The following is a 17584-nucleotide window of genomic DNA, read 5'->3' on the forward strand; positions in this document are numbered from 1 at the left end:
TTGCAAATTCACTTTACTGAAGCCAGGATATTCTGAGAATGCAATGCTAGTTTTCAAAACTGTGTATATATTAGAATTCCAGTGGTTTAAATCCCACTGATATGGTACACTTCACACACAATAGATATCATCACTTCACAAGCTGTATGCCACAAAAAAAGTGCAGATAAGGAAGAGAGTTTTGTCTAATGCTTAGTGCAGGGAAATGAGAATTTATTACTGGCTGTACGACTGATTTATTATATGGCCCAGGGCAATTCATTTACCCTTTTTTGTTCCTCCGTTTCCCTATCTGCACAATAAGTCTAATGCAGCTTATTTATTTTACTGGGGTGTTGTATGAAGTCTGCTTTTTGTGCTATGCTTTGTGATCTCTAAATCTTCCCCTCATGCCTTGGCTGCTACTTTATGCTGTAGAAACAGGGCTGCTGCCAACCTCTGTTGTTATACTCCTACCCAAAGGACATGTTTTATGACATTTCTTACTGGATAATGTGATACAACTGTAACATGATGCTGTTAAACCATTACGTAGAGGCAGTAAAAAGTACACATTTGGTTGTCATTTTGGTTAACTAATTATCCCTACTAAATATGGTGAAACCCAGCTCCACAGTCCTTCCCAGAAACAGAAGGAGAGCCTTTTTTAGGTACATTTACTTAGTACTTCTGAAAGGGGCTGGATTGATAATCTCCATCATTGTCCAAACACCTGTCAGGGATGGTCTAGATAATACTTAGTCTTGCCTTGAGTGCTGGGGACTGGACTAGAGGACCTCTTGAGATCCTTCCAGTTCTATCATTCTATAACTGGGGGTTTGAAGACCTCTGTCCAAAGAATATGTACAGGAAAAGCAGAGTAGTGCAGTCTCCATATTCATTCAAGTCCTTGGCTGCCCTACAAAAGGCTATCATAGTGGTGGTTGGTTTTATAAATTAGACAACACTAGGAACAGGACTGAAATCAGCAACTTGTTTAAACAGAGGTCACCAAAGAGCTAGCAGATGGTAGCTGACACCAACCTGAATCCTAATCACAAGTGCTTAACTTTGAGTGTGAGTACCTGTAGTTCCACTGAGCCTGAGTCATCTAGTCCCCAGCATTCAATGGGGTATTCCAATCTCTTTGCCTCATAAACCCCCTCTTTTTTTAAATTTAAAAAAAAAATCTTTCCCTGGATAACAGCAGTGAGCTGCATCACGTCATTTTACGGTTGTAACCCAGCCTAATTTAACACTCACTAAGGCCTTCTAGAATTCTTTAAAGTTATGGTCCTTATGAAGAGCTAAATGAATATCCAGAAAAGTGCAACGTATCAAAACTACTTCTCTCTTCCCTCTCTCTGAGGGCTGCAGCATTGCTATGGAGCAGAACTCTGGCTGTAAATGGAAAGTGAAATATGTGAAGAAAAAATAAATAAGGCTGAAAATTTGAGCTCACTCTGGTACATGTGGGTTAATGGAACTTAGATGCTATTAGAGTAAATTGTCCCCATATGAGGGGACCTGGTGCATTTACCTCTTTATGAAAGAATCATTAATGTTCAGTCCACAGGACAATGGAACCTGCTGGCAGCCCTAGGAACAAAACATATTTTTAGCAAGTACTGGAGTGAAGAATTTAAAGTATAATGTTTTGGTTTCCTTGCAGCTACCCAAATGACTACTGTGTGCTGTGCCAGATCCTCAGCTGGTGTAAATTGGGTTGGATGTGGTCCTGAGAGTTTAGAGCAAATAAATCCGTTCAAACAGATTTAGTAGACATCTGTTGCAGCACAGAGGGAGTTGGAGGAGGGAGATCAGTTTTAAATTATGACAGGTTTGTAGCAAAATTTGATTTACTATATCCAGATACTGCTACCAATGAGAGATCCTGACTGTTTTTCTTAGATAGTCCTGAAGCAAAACCTGTGTGTCTTTGTCACACTGTTTGGAGAGGCTCAAGACCGTGAGTGCCTACCTCAGAGCCAACACTTCGAACTGGGGATATGTTCTCTAGTTAGATTTTACCAAGCCAGTAACAAATGTGAACTCTTGGATCACTCTAACAGTCTTACCACAGAGTCATGGGCAGTCTCCTTAGACTCTCCAGTCAATCTTGCCACCCAGGCAAACTAGACTAAGTGATAATTGGTCACTTATACCAAAAATCACACAGTTAGTTAGATTTCTTCCAGTCCTGACACCAGTAATTTACCCCAGATTAATTGGTGCCCAAGATCTTTGGCTACAGACATTGTCTAGTAATGAACTATCTAAAGGAAAGAGGAATACGAGTTATTTACAGGTTAAAGCAAGCAAACATATGCACAAACGAGTTGTAATCTAAATCCTGAGTGGCAGAGTTGTAGAGATCTGTCAATTCAAAGTGTTTTTCAGTGAGGACCCAGGAAGCAGCTCCTGGTGATCTCTGGCTTCAGTTTGGTGTCTCTGGGCCTGTGAGAGTTCAGACAGCAAGGAGATGAAAAATCTTCTCATCAACTACTTTTTCCCCCTCCTCCAGCACTCACCGTGATGGGACAAGGCTGTCTGCACGTACTTCTCCATGGTCAGATGGGGCAATTAACAAAGCTTTTTTTCCTTTGGCCCACTGAAATTTTGATAGCCCTCCTGGATTTGGGGGGGGGGGGAGGGGCAAATCCTGTGCATAGGCTCACAAATTCGGAGCAAATATTTTCAAAGTTATAAAGCAAAACACACATTTTCTTATAGCACAAAATACAAACATTACACGTGAGATTAATGTGTGCAGCAATTTACAAGCATTTCGTAGTCTAAACACTAAATACATTCTTACATGGCTAATACCTATTTTGAGCAAAACTAGCATAAAGGTGAACTGGTCTGGTCTCCAGCTATGAGTTTGTCAGTTCTTAGCTAATGCCTGCAGCTTGGGCAGGAACTGGCATCTGGCCTGCCAGCATCACAATCTTATCCCCCAGTTTCCACCAGCCACGTTCCACAAAGCTGAACTTAGCAATTGTTTCATCATTTATGATGAAGGAGGCTGTTGTTCTGAATCTTTTATTCTCACCTACAGGCCACCTGATTTTTCCAGAGGTGCTGAGAACCTGCTGCTTCCATTTGGCTTCAGCTGGAATTGTGGGTGTTCAGCAATTGAAATCTGACCTGTTGGCCATATTAGATATGTAGTATCTTGTGCTAAAATATGCAGGGGACAGAGGCCTCAAGAAATTCTTTGGTGTTCACCTAGCTAAATCCTCACTTACACAGTAATAACCCTTTACTTACAGTGCCTTTCACTGGATAATCTCAATGTGCTTTACAGTAATGGATACCCTATCCGTATTTTACAGATAGGGAAATTGAGGCAGGGATGAAGTAACTTGCCCAAACTCGCATAACAAGACCACACTCCCTTGCAAATCTCACTCTTTTTTGGTACCTGCATCTGCTTCAGCTAAAGTCACAGAGTTTTGCCATTGGCTTCAGAGCTCTTCCAAGATTTGAACCCAGCTTTACACAGCTACATGTTAGTAGCACCCCCAGGGGAGACATAATCATAGACCAAAATAAGGCACTATCAGGTCTGCTAGGCCCAAACATAGATGTTCCCCTGCTTCTTTTTGGTTTGCAGGCAGAGAAAAGGACTTTTATAAATTTCAAAACCCTGACTCCTCACAATAATGGAGCCACCAAGCACAGTAATGACAGGGAATGTCCTACAAGTTAATATCGGATAAAATTCAGCACCCTGAACTTGTCCTAGTACAGTAGGCTGTCCAGCAGAGAAACCCACATTTTAATAATGTTTCATTCCTTACTTTTCCAGAACCAAAAAACATATTTTGGAGGAAAAAACTGTTAACTACTGAGCTTGTTCAAATGTTGAGCTAGTCAGCCTGGATACTATCCCTTCAAACACATTGATATTTCCTACATACATGTCTGTTACTTGTTAAATACTGGAAAGTACAAGAAATGAACAATAGGCAGGATCATTCTTGCAACATTTTTATTTAAAGACTGGTGTTGACCGCTATTTGTAGAGGAATGGGGAAGAGAGGTGACTATAAAGGCAGAGGTGTAATGATCTTACAACTATTAATATCTGTGTTAGTCAAAAATCCTCTGTAAACTACCCAATTAAGACTGTTCCTCTTCCAAACAGACGGTGAGCTTAAGAAAAGAACATCATGCTGCTAATTGAAAGCTGCATTCCTTTTCTTTTCACTTTTATTTCTTTTAATCAGTGGAGCAGTATAATCCCTCATAAGTACTTTGCAAGACAATGTATATGTGTTTTATAAACACACAAACCAATGACTGTCAGTATCAGTAAACGCAATGTAGTTGTAGTTATGTCGGTTCCAGGATATTAGAGACACAAGGTGGGTGAGGTAATATCTTTTATTGGACTGACTTTTGTTGGTGAGGGAGTTTAAATTCATTACTCTGATAAACACTAAAAATCATGGACCGAACAGAAACATGGGATTTATGGCTTATTGCAACCATCTGTAACCACTAATCCCCTCTTTTTGTCCTATGATTGCAGAGTTGTTAACAGGTCACTCTACCTTGAATGGTCCCTTACAACAGTGGTTTTCAAACTTTTTTTCTGGGGACCCAGTTGAAGAAAATTGTTCATGCCCATGACCCAGTGGAGCTGGGGATGAGGGGTTTGGGGTGTGTGAGGGGCAGGGGCAGAGGGTTGGGGTGTGAGGATGAGGGCTGCAGGGTGGGGCCAGGAATGAGGGGTTTAGGGTATGGGAGTGGGCTCTGAGCTGATGCAGGGGGTTGGGGTGCAGGAGGGGGTCAGAACCCTGCGCTGGGGGGTGCAGGCTCTGGGGTGGGGCCAGGGATGAGGGGTTTGGGTGTAGGAGGGGGCTCTGGGTTTGGGGGGGTCTCAGGGCTGGGGGTTGGGGTGTGGGAAGGGGGTCAGGGCTCTGGGCTGGGATGCAGGCTCTGGGGTGGAGCTAGGGATGCAGGGTTTGGAGTAGAAGAAGGGGTTCTGGGTTTGGGGGGACTCAGGGCTGGGGCAGGGGATTGGGGTGTGGCCTTACCTCCAGGGGCTGCCAGTTAGCAGCGCAGCTGGGGTGCAGAGGCAGGCTTCCTGCCTGTCCTGGCACCTCAGACCGCACTGCACCCCGGAAGTGACCAGCAGCAGGTCTGGCTCCTAGACCGAGGTGCACAAGCAGCTACACGCGGCTCTCACCTGCAGGCGCCGGCCCCCCTGGTTCCTAGCCAATGGGAGTGCGGAGCCCTGTGGCCCCCCTGCCTAGAAGCCGGACCTGCTGCTGGCCACTTCTGGGGCACAGTGCAGTGTCAGAGCAGGTAGGCACTAGCCTGCCTTAGCCAGGCAGCACTGCCAACGGGACTTTTGATGTCCCGGATGGCAGTGCTGACCAGAGCTGCTGGGTCACTGAGCAAGGCGACTCAGTGCTTTACATGTTACAACCCAGTACCAAGTCGCGAAGCAAACTGTGAAAACAACTGTCTTACAATATGGACTCACTACCTATGCTAAGTAATCTGTTCCACTCCACATTTTGCTGTGATGCTGTCAGTAGCTTTTCCCAGACCTGAACAAGAGCTCTGTGTGACTTGAAAGCTTGTCTCTCTCTCTCACCAACAGAAGTAGGTCCAATAAAAGATATTACCTCACCCACCTTGTCTCTCTAGCAACAGTAAATCACTATTGACATTACCTAGCTAGTGTTGGGGTTATTAATAATCTACAGGTACTTAGCCTTAGACTTAATTATCCATATGTCATCCAGTACAAAAGGAAGCAATAAATCAGTGACAGTCCTTAACAACCTTTATAGCCTCTTAATAGGGCAGTTTCATATCCTGAAACTTTCTAAGAATAATCATTCAATAAGTAACATGGGGACATTCTGGCCCAGATTCTCAGTGGTATTTAGGTGTCTAAATATCTTTGGGAAACTGGGCCTCTGTCTTTTTTGTGTGTGTGTGTCTTACTTATTCCTTCCCATGATCTGTCTACTGTAGAGGTTAATTTGGAATCAGCTGTTGTCACCTTAGTCCTGTTCAGACTAAGAAAGCAGCCTCTTGTAAACCAGAAATGATTGTTTTTCCTCCCATAGTACTTCATCTTGTGAGTTATACACAGCAGAAACATATCCCAATCCTACAGTATGCTTCCCCAGAGTCTCCTGGTGGTGTGAAATTAAACACTGTGCCTGGGAGTATTCAAAGGAGCCAAAGGGAGTTAGGTATCCAGTTAACATGAGCAGCAATAAGTGTATTTCTTTAATCTGATTTTTAAATGCTGAAACAGACTGAACTTCCCAAAAGTTAGTAAGTTGATCAAATGTAATGTCAGGGGAACTTGAGCAATATCTTGTAATTCCTTTTGGCAGTGTCTTTGAAAGATAATTGGCATCCATTTTAGTTCAGGAATAAAATAAAAATGCATCTTTTGAAACAAATCAGAAGAAACTAGCTGGTGTTCTTTTCTCACCACCTCCCACTTTGATATGCATCCCTGGAGATGCTTGTTCTTCCTTTAGTGCAGCATGTTATGATACTCCATTTGAATGGGAGCAAGGTGTACTTTCCCCCACGCCCTTTAAATTTAAATGTCAGTGCTTGCGGAGTGAGTAAACAGGTACAGAAAGAACATCTGCCATTATGTTATACACACAGCTTTGTTTGTGTTTAGGACAGAGATTAAGTGTTGGGTTTTTTTATTGTGCCTAATTTTGTCACCCCCACAAATGCCAAATTGGAGTAAGGCGCATATTTCCTGTTGTATAACTTTTCAGACAGGTTATATTTGGAGTAAAAATTACTTCATTGGTGCTGTTAATACAGTCATATTTGCATACAGACATGCATGAGGTTAGTACATTGTATAGATAGATATAAATTCAGAATGTGAGGGGGAGAAAAGCCAGGGCATGCCCCCTCGGGTAACATTTTCATGCAGTTCCATATTTAAAAAATTCTTCTCTCTAGCTATGGAAAGGAGGAAGAGCAATACAGATCTGAGTTGTTTTCTCTATTCCTTCTAACAGTCATCCTTTTCCTACTGGGTTGTGTTTTGTAAATGGTTCTGACTGCTTTCCCCTTTCCTCCCATTCACAGCAGTGATAGCAGACATCCAGTCTCTTGACAGTCAATTGCCCTGTGCAGTGAGGGAGTCAGGGCTGATCTAACAAATCCAGCCCATCAGCCAAGGGAAACAAACCTTTCCAGCAGGATGCAAAATGAATATCCCGGACACGTTCAGGAAGGTGCAGATGGCTTAAATGGATTGTCGTGCACCTCGTTCAGAAATACTTGTGCCACCTTAGAGACTAACCAATTTATTAGAGCATAAGCTTTCGTGAGCTACGGCTCACTTCATCTGTTGAAGTGAGCTGTAGTTCACGAAAGCTTATGCTCTAATAAATTGGTTAGTCTCTAAGGTGCCACAAGTGCTCCTTTTCTTCTTGCGAATACAGACTAACATGGCTGTTACTCTGAAACCTGTTTTTAAGAAATATTTCAGATGGCTGACTAAGTGAAAACCAAGCTGGGCAAAGCCAAACAGTAGCTGGCCTCCTTTAACTAACTCTATATAGTTAATTTTTAAGCCACCCTCCTCTGCCCTTTTCCCCACTCCGTTAGTTGCTAGGCAACCTTGAATACCACCTGCCTCTGTGTCTGTGGGTTTTTTTAATGAGGAAAATGACCAGGGCCTGAAAAACCATTTTTCTGACTGTGTAAGTTGCATCCTTAATGCAAAGTACTATCATGTATAGAGTGCATACATGCTGCTTATACACAAAACACATGTTCCTAAGAAGATTAGGGGCCCAATTCTGATCGGATGCAATGTCACTGGGGTACAGCAGGGAAGAATTGAGCCCTACACGTTACTGAATAATTTAAAAAAAAATGCTAGTATTTTCTCTTCAGAGTCTTCCTGGCTAATTAACATCTCTGCTCTCTACTCTTTGCATTTTTTGATGAATTATTTTAAAACTTGTGATAGGATGTGATACTGGAGTGGGTAACCCTTTTGTAGCCTAAGTTATGTAATATTCATCTGTTTGGGACTAGGAGTGGGGATTCTGGTGAAATCAGTGTAATATGTATACAATACACATCACTTACAATGCAACGTCACCATGTAATGTTTCACCTTAAAAAATATTGATTTTTACCTTAAATAAGGTTATTTCGGTTTCTTGCTCTTGTAGGTCTCTATACTCACTGTAGTGAATACCTGGAATTACAGAAACACTTAAGTTTTTTCACTGTCTAAAGCAATTGGCTAAGATAAGATGCATCTCTCTGCTATGAGCTAGAATTAAAGAAAAGAACTGAACTGAAAAGCCAAAAGCAAATTGAATCAAGTATCAATTTCTGTTCTCACTATCACCGTGAACCAGACCGAAGCCGCATAGAGTTAAATTTTAACTGATGGCTTTTAACCTTCTTAATGTATATTATTTGTATTGTAGCACCTAGAAACTCCCCTCTGTTAAGACATTCCTCTCTTGACTCCCTGGTTCACTTTGATTATCCCAGGGTATGCCATTTGGTTACATCACAAATACTGGCTCCAATTCTGCCATCTTTACTCATGAGGCACAACATAATGTGGGCTAGGTTTCTTTTTGCTGCAAAGTTAACTCAAGTTCTTACTTGGGTGTTGCTCTTAACCTGAGTCCTATTCTCACACACACACACACACACACACACACACACACACACATCTCAATCTTGAGTGTGGGAGTGCTCTGTACCTAACCTAGCTGGTTCTTCCAGGGGTATAGGTTAAAAGCATGAATGCTGTTGACGCTTTAACTGATAACCTGACAACTCTGCTGTGAGGATGCAGGCCCAAGTCACACAAGTGATGAAAGACCAATGCCTTCCCACAATTACCCTGAGCTGTATTTTCTAGCCACCTTCATAGAGTGGCTCAGATCGGTGCCTTGCAAGGAATACTGTGGGATATGACCCCAGAAGGCTCGCGCCTCACATGATTAACTATAGCACTAGTGTCAAATGTGACTTTGCAAGTGGCGGCTGTTGCCTGGGCTAAACCAATTTAAGTGCTCACATACATGTGCTGTTCACCCCTGCTAATTCGGCAGTGAAGATATATCCTAAGGGTAAAAGGTTGGAGCCATCGTCCATGAATTACAATGAGACTTCTGGGGCTTGTTTCTCTGTTTTTGCACTCTGTTTTGAACTAAGGTGGGGGAACAAATTCCAAAGTTGAGGAGCCCTCACAGAGAATCCCCTGGCACTAATTCCCTCCCTTTAAAAACAAGTATGGGGTTGACAAAGGGTGATGGTCTTTCAAGTAAGCAAGTTCCAAATCATTTAGGTCTATATAGGTCACAGCTAACACTTTAAACTCACCTGGAAGCCACTAGGTGCAGACATCTCAGAGCATTGGTGTACTGCACTTAAGGTGAGATTCCCACTTAACAAGTTTTAGCATGGTCACCTCCGCAAACCCCTCCTCTTTGGTGGGCCAACATTGATTCTCGGTAACATGCTAATGAGGTACATATTTGTATACCTTGCGTGTTTGCTCCTTTATCTGCCTGTGGGTCGCTGGAGTGAGGCATGAAGTACTCTATCCCAATCTCTGCCACTTTGGAGAGGTAATGTGTATTTCCTAAAAAGAAGCCCACCAACTCTGAGTCAATATTCATTGTGTTACCAGTTGGTCACAGGCTTAGCCCATCAGGTGTCTCCTTTGAATGTCATTTTTCTGTCTTAATTTCAGAATGAGACCATGTAAAAGGCAAAGACTAGGGGAGGTAGAGTTATTACCAGAGACAACTTTAAACTTTCCAACTCACAGAAAGACTTTAGTGCTCTCACTGCAGCTATATTAATCTCCTTAGAAACCACCTAGTTTCTCTTCATGTTATCTATTGTGCACCACTTTCTTTTTTTCCCCCTCCAGAGAAAAAACACCAATTTCTAGGATACCTTGGGACATAAATTAAGGAAAAATATCTTTAATTATATATTGAGGTTCAAGTGGTCTCACAAATATGCCTGTCCCAGTGTTGCTATTCGGCTCAAGGCTTTCAGTGCAACAGTAAAATATAAGTGAGTTGTTTTTCTTCCTCTTTTTCAGGCCAAATTTCTTGAGGAGTGAGAACTTTTTCCCCCTACATCTCTAAAAACATTGTACGTCCTGGGTGTGTTTGAGACCTTACAGAGGTACTAGCGGTCAAAATGTGCCTCTTTGTGGCATTTGCCACTACACTAAAGCCACAGGTTGTAAATCAGGGTAGAATTTAGCCCTGTGGAGCTTCCTCTCCTGTCAAAGGGAGGAACATTTACAAGGGCAGCTCACATTAATACTAATCAATGAGTGACTAGACACCACTGACATTTTGCTCTTATGACAGTCTCAATAACTGTCTATTCAAAAATAAAACCGTTCATATAAAATCATAACTCATAGAGGTGTGTACTGAAAAAAAGAAATCACCCAGCCTTCCAGTTAAGCAATCTAAATGCTAAAACTATTAATTTATGGAACCATATATCATCTGTGCTTAAGGGAAGCTTTCTCTAAAACTGAAATCACAGGATAACATATTTCCCCCAATGAGAAAGGAAGCGTGTTGACACTTGAGTAGTACAAAACAGCCTTCAGCACTTCTTGCTTAACAATGCAACTGGTACAAATAATCTAAAAACCATTTCAGCTCATCAGCTTGCAACATTCCATATTCAGAAGTATACCTTTGAATCCTTTCCACTCTGAATTCATATGGTTCAGGTAGAGTCGATCAGTTAGACAACGACTATGGCCTCAAGTGATTTAAGGCTATAACAGGGAAAGTGCTTAAGCATGTGCTGAAGTGTTTTTCTCTTTCTTGCCGATGCTAATACCACTTCAAGTGATAGTTCCTATATATATATTTCAAATGTGGCGGCATGTGTGTGCCATGTGCCGGAGCTGGAAGTTTTCAGCAGTAGTGTCCATTGCCTCGCATGTGTGTCTTACATTCCCTCATGCTCAAGGTGAGCTAATAAGGGGCCGTGCAGAACAACGTTCCCTCAGTTCCCTTTTACTGCTCATAGCCTTTACAAGAACGATTGTCCACTGTATATTGTTAGTTCAGTTATGTTCTTAGTTGTGTACATAGCTTGTAGTTAGTGGAGATCGGCCCACCCCGACTTTGTTAGGGGACTATGCCCATGTCCTGGGATTTAAGAACTGTGCCTCATGCCCTCACTCTTTCTCGGTGAGCAATGAGCACAGCTGTTGCCTCTATTGTCTGGGGGAAGCACATCTTGCAGCATGCTGCGATGTCTGCAGGTCCTTTCTGCCCGCAAGGCTCATCTCCTTTGTCTCCACAGATGCCTCATGGGGGAAGCACTTGGGGCCCTGTGTGGTGTCCAACCCCAGACTGGCAGAGCTGGCAGTGCACCGCCCTTCACTGGCAGTGAGCATCCCACCCTTTACTTCCCACTCGGATCCGGCGACACTGCCAAAGCATGACAAGGCCAAGGAGAGCTGCATGCGCTCCCATGGACATCTCACAGCAGGTCCCCATCATGGACTGCTGCAATGCAGAGCATTACCTCTTTGAGCCAGGCCTGGATGGGCAAGACGTCGCATGCAGAACCCGATGCCCCGCCTCCTTTGATACTACGCATGGAGGGGGAAGGCCAAGAGGGAAGGAGGTCGCACTGGTACCATTGTCTCACATGCTGGCCATGCACCCTGATAACCCTCCAAGGCGTGTTCCTCCATCTCAACAGGAGGCCCCACACTCTCCCCCACTTCAGCAGTCACCAGGATGTGCCCTGGATGCTCAGATGAGTTGAACTGCTGCTCCTCATGGCACAACTCGACGTGTTGTACCCACCCTCACACTCATCTCGGCTTGGTGGCAACCTACATTGATGGATGCACCACTGCTTTCGAGCCGGGATCCACACCCAACGGTCGTGGGACCACCTGCATTAATGGCCCTGCCACTACTGGAGGCCTCTTTGGTCTCAGAGGGCTTTTCAGCAGAAGTGATGTTGTTCTCTTTGTTGTCCTGGCACAGATTAGACTCCTGGGCGTGTCCACCGCACTAGACAGGCTATCCCCCTGGTCCCACCAGGGTGGTATCCTTATGGCCCACAGTACCCACCGGTCCCAGCTCCATGGCAGAAATGGCCCACATAAGATCTGCACCACCACCTGTACCCACTTTCACAGGTCTTACACCTTTCCATCTGGGCCTCTCCACCAGAACCATCTCAGACCTGGAAGCAGAACCAGAGCATGATCCAGTGCCACCAGTCCTGCAGGCAGCATCCTCCTATCTGGATGGAGTCCTGATTCTACCAACCCTCTCACCTCCCAGTGATCACCACCAGTACCAGGAGTTGCTGCAGGAGGTGGGCCTTGATTTGGGTATCCCTTGGAGGAGGTCCAGGACCAATCCCATCAGCTGCTGGACACTCTTTAGCCTTGTGGACCAGCACATGTGGCTCTGCCCATTAACAAGGCCATGCTCCACCCTGCATGAGAAGTCTGGCACACACCAGCATCCTGCGCCCTGATGCCTCGGGGCAGAATGTCACTACTTTGTGCTGTCCAAGGGAGCTGATTTCCATTTTTCTCCACCCTGCCCTGGCCTTGCTGGTGGTACACCTGGCAACAGAATGGGCAAGACAGCACTCCCCCACCTCCACTCTGCTGGGAAAGACAGCAGAGTGCCTGGACCCGGCTCCGACACGCACTTTACTTCTCCACAGCCCTGCAAGTCTGCATTTTGAACTACCTGGTTCTGCTGGCAAAATATAATTTTAATAATTAGGCCAAGCTAGCAGAGTTCTTGGAGGATATTCTGCAAGACCATCAGCACAAGTTCCAAGCCTTTGGTGGAAGAAGGCTGCTTGATGGCCAAGATCTACCTCCAGGCAGCAGTGGATGCAGCAGACACATCCTCCTGCTCCCTGGCCGTGGGTGGTGGTATGCGCCAAGAGGCCTGACTGCAATCCTCGGGCTGTCCCAGGGAGGTCCAATCCACCATCCAGGACCTTCATGTCAATGAGGACAAACTGTTCTTCACTAAGATGGATGAGGCCCTCCACTCCCTGAAGGACTCTAGGGCTACTCTGCAGTCTGAGGATTTACAACCCTCACCCACCCCTCCCATCGCCAGCAACATAAGCCACCTTTCCGCCCACACTCCTACTCCTACCCCTCCCCCATACCACCCTGCCTACACCCAGTATGACGAGCATGCCCCACAGTGCCTTAGCCCCCGCAGCCACACCCGTTGGCCACCATAATCTCCCCCATCACGCCACGGCACCAACTGAAGGCCCAATTTTGATGCATCTGTTTGAGCTCTGTGAACCTCTGCATCAGCACTTCCGCCCTGCTCCCCAACTTCAGGGGCCATCTTGCCCTATTCAGCCCACTGGGGCAAGATCACCACAGATTGCTGGATCCTGGAAATCATGCAACATGCCTACTCTATAGAGTTCCTCACCTTCCGCTCTCATGCCCACCCTCTTCGTTGCCAAGGCCTTCTACTCTCCGTGCTTTCTCATCCCAAAGAAGGGCAGGGGCCTCTGCCCTACCGTCAGTCTCCACTTACTCAACATCTTCATCAGGAAGACCAAGTTCCATATGGTGACGCTAGCATCAATCATTCCCTCCCTTCCCAGGGGGCATGGTTTGCAGCTCTGGCATGAAAGATGCTTACTTCCATATCAATATCCACCCAGACCACCTCAAATTCCTCTGCTTCCACATGGGTGACTATCACTATCAGTTCAGAATCCTCCCTTTCAGCATTGCCATGTCCCCAGGGGTCTTCACCAAGGTCTTTGCAGTTATCGCAGCCTACCTGGGACACTCTGTGTTCTCTTACCTGGATGACTAGCTCCTGGTGGCACCAACCCTCGCCAAAATGATGGCAGCTGTTGCTGCTCACTCCTTGCCTCCATAAGCATCTATGTCAACTAGGAGATATCTGTGCTTCTCCTTTCACAGATAATCCATTTCACTGGGGCATGCCTGGATTCCATAGTTGAACTGGTTCAAAAGTCTGTGTGGACACTCTTATTTTTGTTTAAACCAGGCTTATTTCAGCTTAGCCTAAGTCACTTTAAGTAAACTTGTTTAAAATCACACCTTAAGTTACACCAACTCAACTCTTTGGGGTAGACAAGCTTTCAGCTTAATGATGATTTAGTGTGGAAAATATCTCGCTAGGACTTGGAAAAGTTCAAGTGGCCTCTCTTTGCCGGCAGGGCAAGGGAGAGGGAAGATCTTAATGAGGTAAAAACATACCTTGTGCCCAAAAAGTAAATACAGGAATGTGTCCACACAGGAGCCTCACTGCACTGGATGCCAGATCCTCAGCTGCTATAAATCATCATAGCTTCAGCAAGAACAAGCCTGGCTGGTGTATATTAACCTTTAGGCCAAAAAGTGGGTTTGGTTGCTGATTGAGGGACAGATTCCCAGCGGGTGTACATTTGGCATAGCTCCATTGATTTCACTGGAGCTACATCTATTTACACCAGCTGAAAATCTAGCTCTCTGCATCGAAACACACTTTTAATCTACCTGTACTTGCCCAGTCACTGTCATTAACTGAAATACATGTGAATTGAACAAAGAGTTGGAGGGAAAAATCAGGTCAAGTTCTAGGGTGGAGTCACATATCCCATTTGCTCTCGTGAGGAGAGAGCTTTTAGATATTTCATTACAATGAAATTAAGGCTTCTGAAAAATGAAAAATTCAGCAGGGAGGGATTTATGAGATTATCCATGCATGAGTGAACTTTGCCTTATGCCCAAACTATAAGGAAATTGTCCCTTCCTTAAGGAAAAATGAAACACAATTGTAGAAAAATAATCTGAGTTGTTTATATTATTGTCTTTTTAGATTAGTTTCACTGGGCCAGACTCTCTCTTCATTCTGTAAAACTCTCATGTATTTGCAAATGTAGATATTTTAAAGAAGATCCCTTTTAGTATAACTTAAAAATAATTAATCTATAAAAACACTCAGTTTGGTGTGCATCCATATTTAATAAAATATGAATATAATGGACTGCATTAAGAGTTTAATTATTATAAGGACCACAGATTTGGCCACTCCATTCACTCTTGGAGGATCAGAAATTGATAAATTTGCTGGAACCACAATGTTCTAGTATCTCTCCATGTAATTACTGCACATGTTTTATAGTAAAGAAATGAAATTTTCAGCTGACCTGGTAAGGTTGTGCCAATGACTGTTGGCAGGTCTTGTAGTTTAAGCCTTACAACAACTTGATACAGTTTTAATTACATCTGGGAGTCACAGAAAGACCAGCCATCCATCAAGCAGACCTTTCAACAAGACCTGTGACTTCAGAGCAGAAATCAAGGTAAAAAAAACCTATTTAAATTTACTTGGGAGGCCAAAGTGCTTTTTCAATTTTGTATCTTTTGCCCTGATTGTTTTACATTTGCATAGACCTTTAGCTGCATAGCTACAATTAAATTTGGTTGGAGTCATCCAAATGTCTGACAGCGTGTACCTCTTAATATTTCAAAATGAGGACATGCTCAATGAAGGACTCTGTCTAGGACACTTTAGTTATTCTTTGTGCGTGTAGATATATAAAACACACACAAAAATACGTTAAAAGAACATTAAGGTTGTAAAGTCTAGTACTTGAGAGAGGAAATGGCAGAACTAAGGTTGCCTGTACCTCACAGGAGTGCTGTAAAAATAAATGTTTGTGAAATATGCAGTTGCTATAGTGAAGAGTGCCACAGACATGCCCACGAAGAACTTAATCAGAACACGGGTTGAATAGTGCAAAGTAAATAAGGCCTGGGGCCACACATCAAACAGTGAGGATAAAACAAAATATTGACTAGCTGCTCATTAAGTGAGCATCCATCCTATGCACTGAGTGAAGCAGAAAAAAATCACACATGATCATGTAATAAAAGACTGTATAGTAATGCATATGCACAAAGGGGGCTGAATTAAGGTTGCATGGGCAACTGTAATTCTGGCATTCCCTAACTTTTGAGTGCCTGACTTTACAACCTTAATGTTCTTTTAACATATGACTCTTACTCTAAGGTAGTTGTGTGACTAGTTGTCTGGAGATTCTATGGGATTGTGATTTAGGCTGTATCCATTTTTCAGTTGAACAGTAAGAATTACAGCTAGATTAACTTGCCGTTGGAGGATGGATTGGAAGGGAGTTGTGGCAAAATTGTTTCCAAGCAACAGAACACGAATCTTTTTAGACCTTCTGGTGCCACTTGTTCTGTACGAAATTGTCTTGCCTGAGCTAAAAATTCCAGAAAATGTGCAATTTAAACCATTAAGAATTAATGAGAAGTTAGGATAATGAAAGTTGGGAACTGACTGCAATTCCCCATGCTTCCTCTAGCATATGAAGTGGGTAACACTAGCCCCCAGAGCATACTTGCTTCTAAGATGCATAAAGGGGGCTTAAAGCCACCTTGACCTGCCCTTTTCTGTGCTGTCTTCTACGGTGCACCACCTGAGAGAGGCAGAACAGAGTCTTGTCTAAGGATCTCTGTGTTGAATTGGATCCTGAAACTTAATGCAGAGGGGGAGGGTTTTGAAGATATTTGAGGATGGAGAATTGTGGTCATATTTCTTTGTAGGTGTGAAAAGGCCAGCAGCAGTGTTCTGGACATGCTCTCAACTGGCGAGATGGAACTTAGGGAGGCTGCAGGGACAGTCTATCTGAGGTGAGGTGAAGATTTCAGCAGAGGTGGAGTCAAGTCAGCAAGGGGCACAGGAAGTTTTGTGGTAGTGGTGATAGGCAGATTTTTAGACATAGAAGATGTGGGAGGAGAAGGAAAATTCTGGGCCAAGGATGATTGTCAGGATTTTGTTTATGGATGATGGAAGGAAATGAGCAGTCTGAGCTAAGAAGGGGACTACAGGTGATGAAACGGTCTTTGAGAATATTCCTGTAGTTGAAGAGAAGCCCTTCCCTCTTGCTGAGAAGGAGAGTTAGAGTGCCAGAGTCAAGGGGTGGACAGTGACAGATTTTAGGGAGTTGGGAAAGGTACTAGATGAGTAAGCGCTGATGATAATGCTGGCAATGTAGGGATCTACACTGTTTTAGTTCAATGAATCTAGTGCATTCAACATTTCTACTTTCCTGTTCTCGCCGGCATATGAGAAAACTACCTCCGCAATAATGAAATAGGCTTATGGAGACCGGAAGTTATCTCCTTATCTTTTCTTTAGATTCAAGCTTTGCTGGGACAAGAAGCCATTTTTATTTTTCAGAATTTCCTGTCACTCAATAGAACCTACTTGTTCTTGTCATGAATCTGGTGAAAATATACCCTCCCCCTCAGTTTCCTCATGGATGCAAGTTTATTTTGCAGTTGCATGGGACTGTGGAGAAGTAGCTTGCATGAGTGAGCAAGCATGTAATATGTTTCAGAGTAACAGCTGTGTTAGTCTGTCTTCGCAGAAAGAAAAGGAGTACTTGTGGCTCAAATAAATTGGTTAGTCTCTAAGGTGCCACAAGTACTCCTTTTCTTCATGTAATATGTTTTAGTGTTATAATGTTCCTTTGATCTATGTCTGACCCCTATTAATCTTGAAAG

General features: G+C 43.8%; 1 protein-coding gene across 2 annotated transcripts in view; it reads left to right on the forward strand.

The window, feature by feature from the left end:
* SH3GL2 (SH3 domain containing GRB2 like 2, endophilin A1) overlaps positions 1-17584 on the forward strand; it is a 157228-nt gene that overhangs the window by 66008 nt on the left and 73636 nt on the right. Inside the window, exon 1 of one of the 2 annotated variants that reach the window (XM_048850883.2) lies at positions 15215-15354. The exons of the other annotated variant lie outside the window; for it this stretch is intronic. The gene's annotated coding sequence lies outside the window, so the exon portion shown is untranslated. Of the gene's footprint in view, positions 1-15214; positions 15355-17584 lie in introns of those variants that run through there. 2 annotated transcript variants of the gene reach the window in all.

The sequence above is a fragment of the Caretta caretta genome, chromosome 5 (genome assembly GCF_965140235.1).
Source record: "Caretta caretta isolate rCarCar2 chromosome 5, rCarCar1.hap1, whole genome shotgun sequence".
In the NCBI taxonomy this organism is placed as follows: Eukaryota; Metazoa; Chordata; order Testudines; family Cheloniidae; genus Caretta; species Caretta caretta.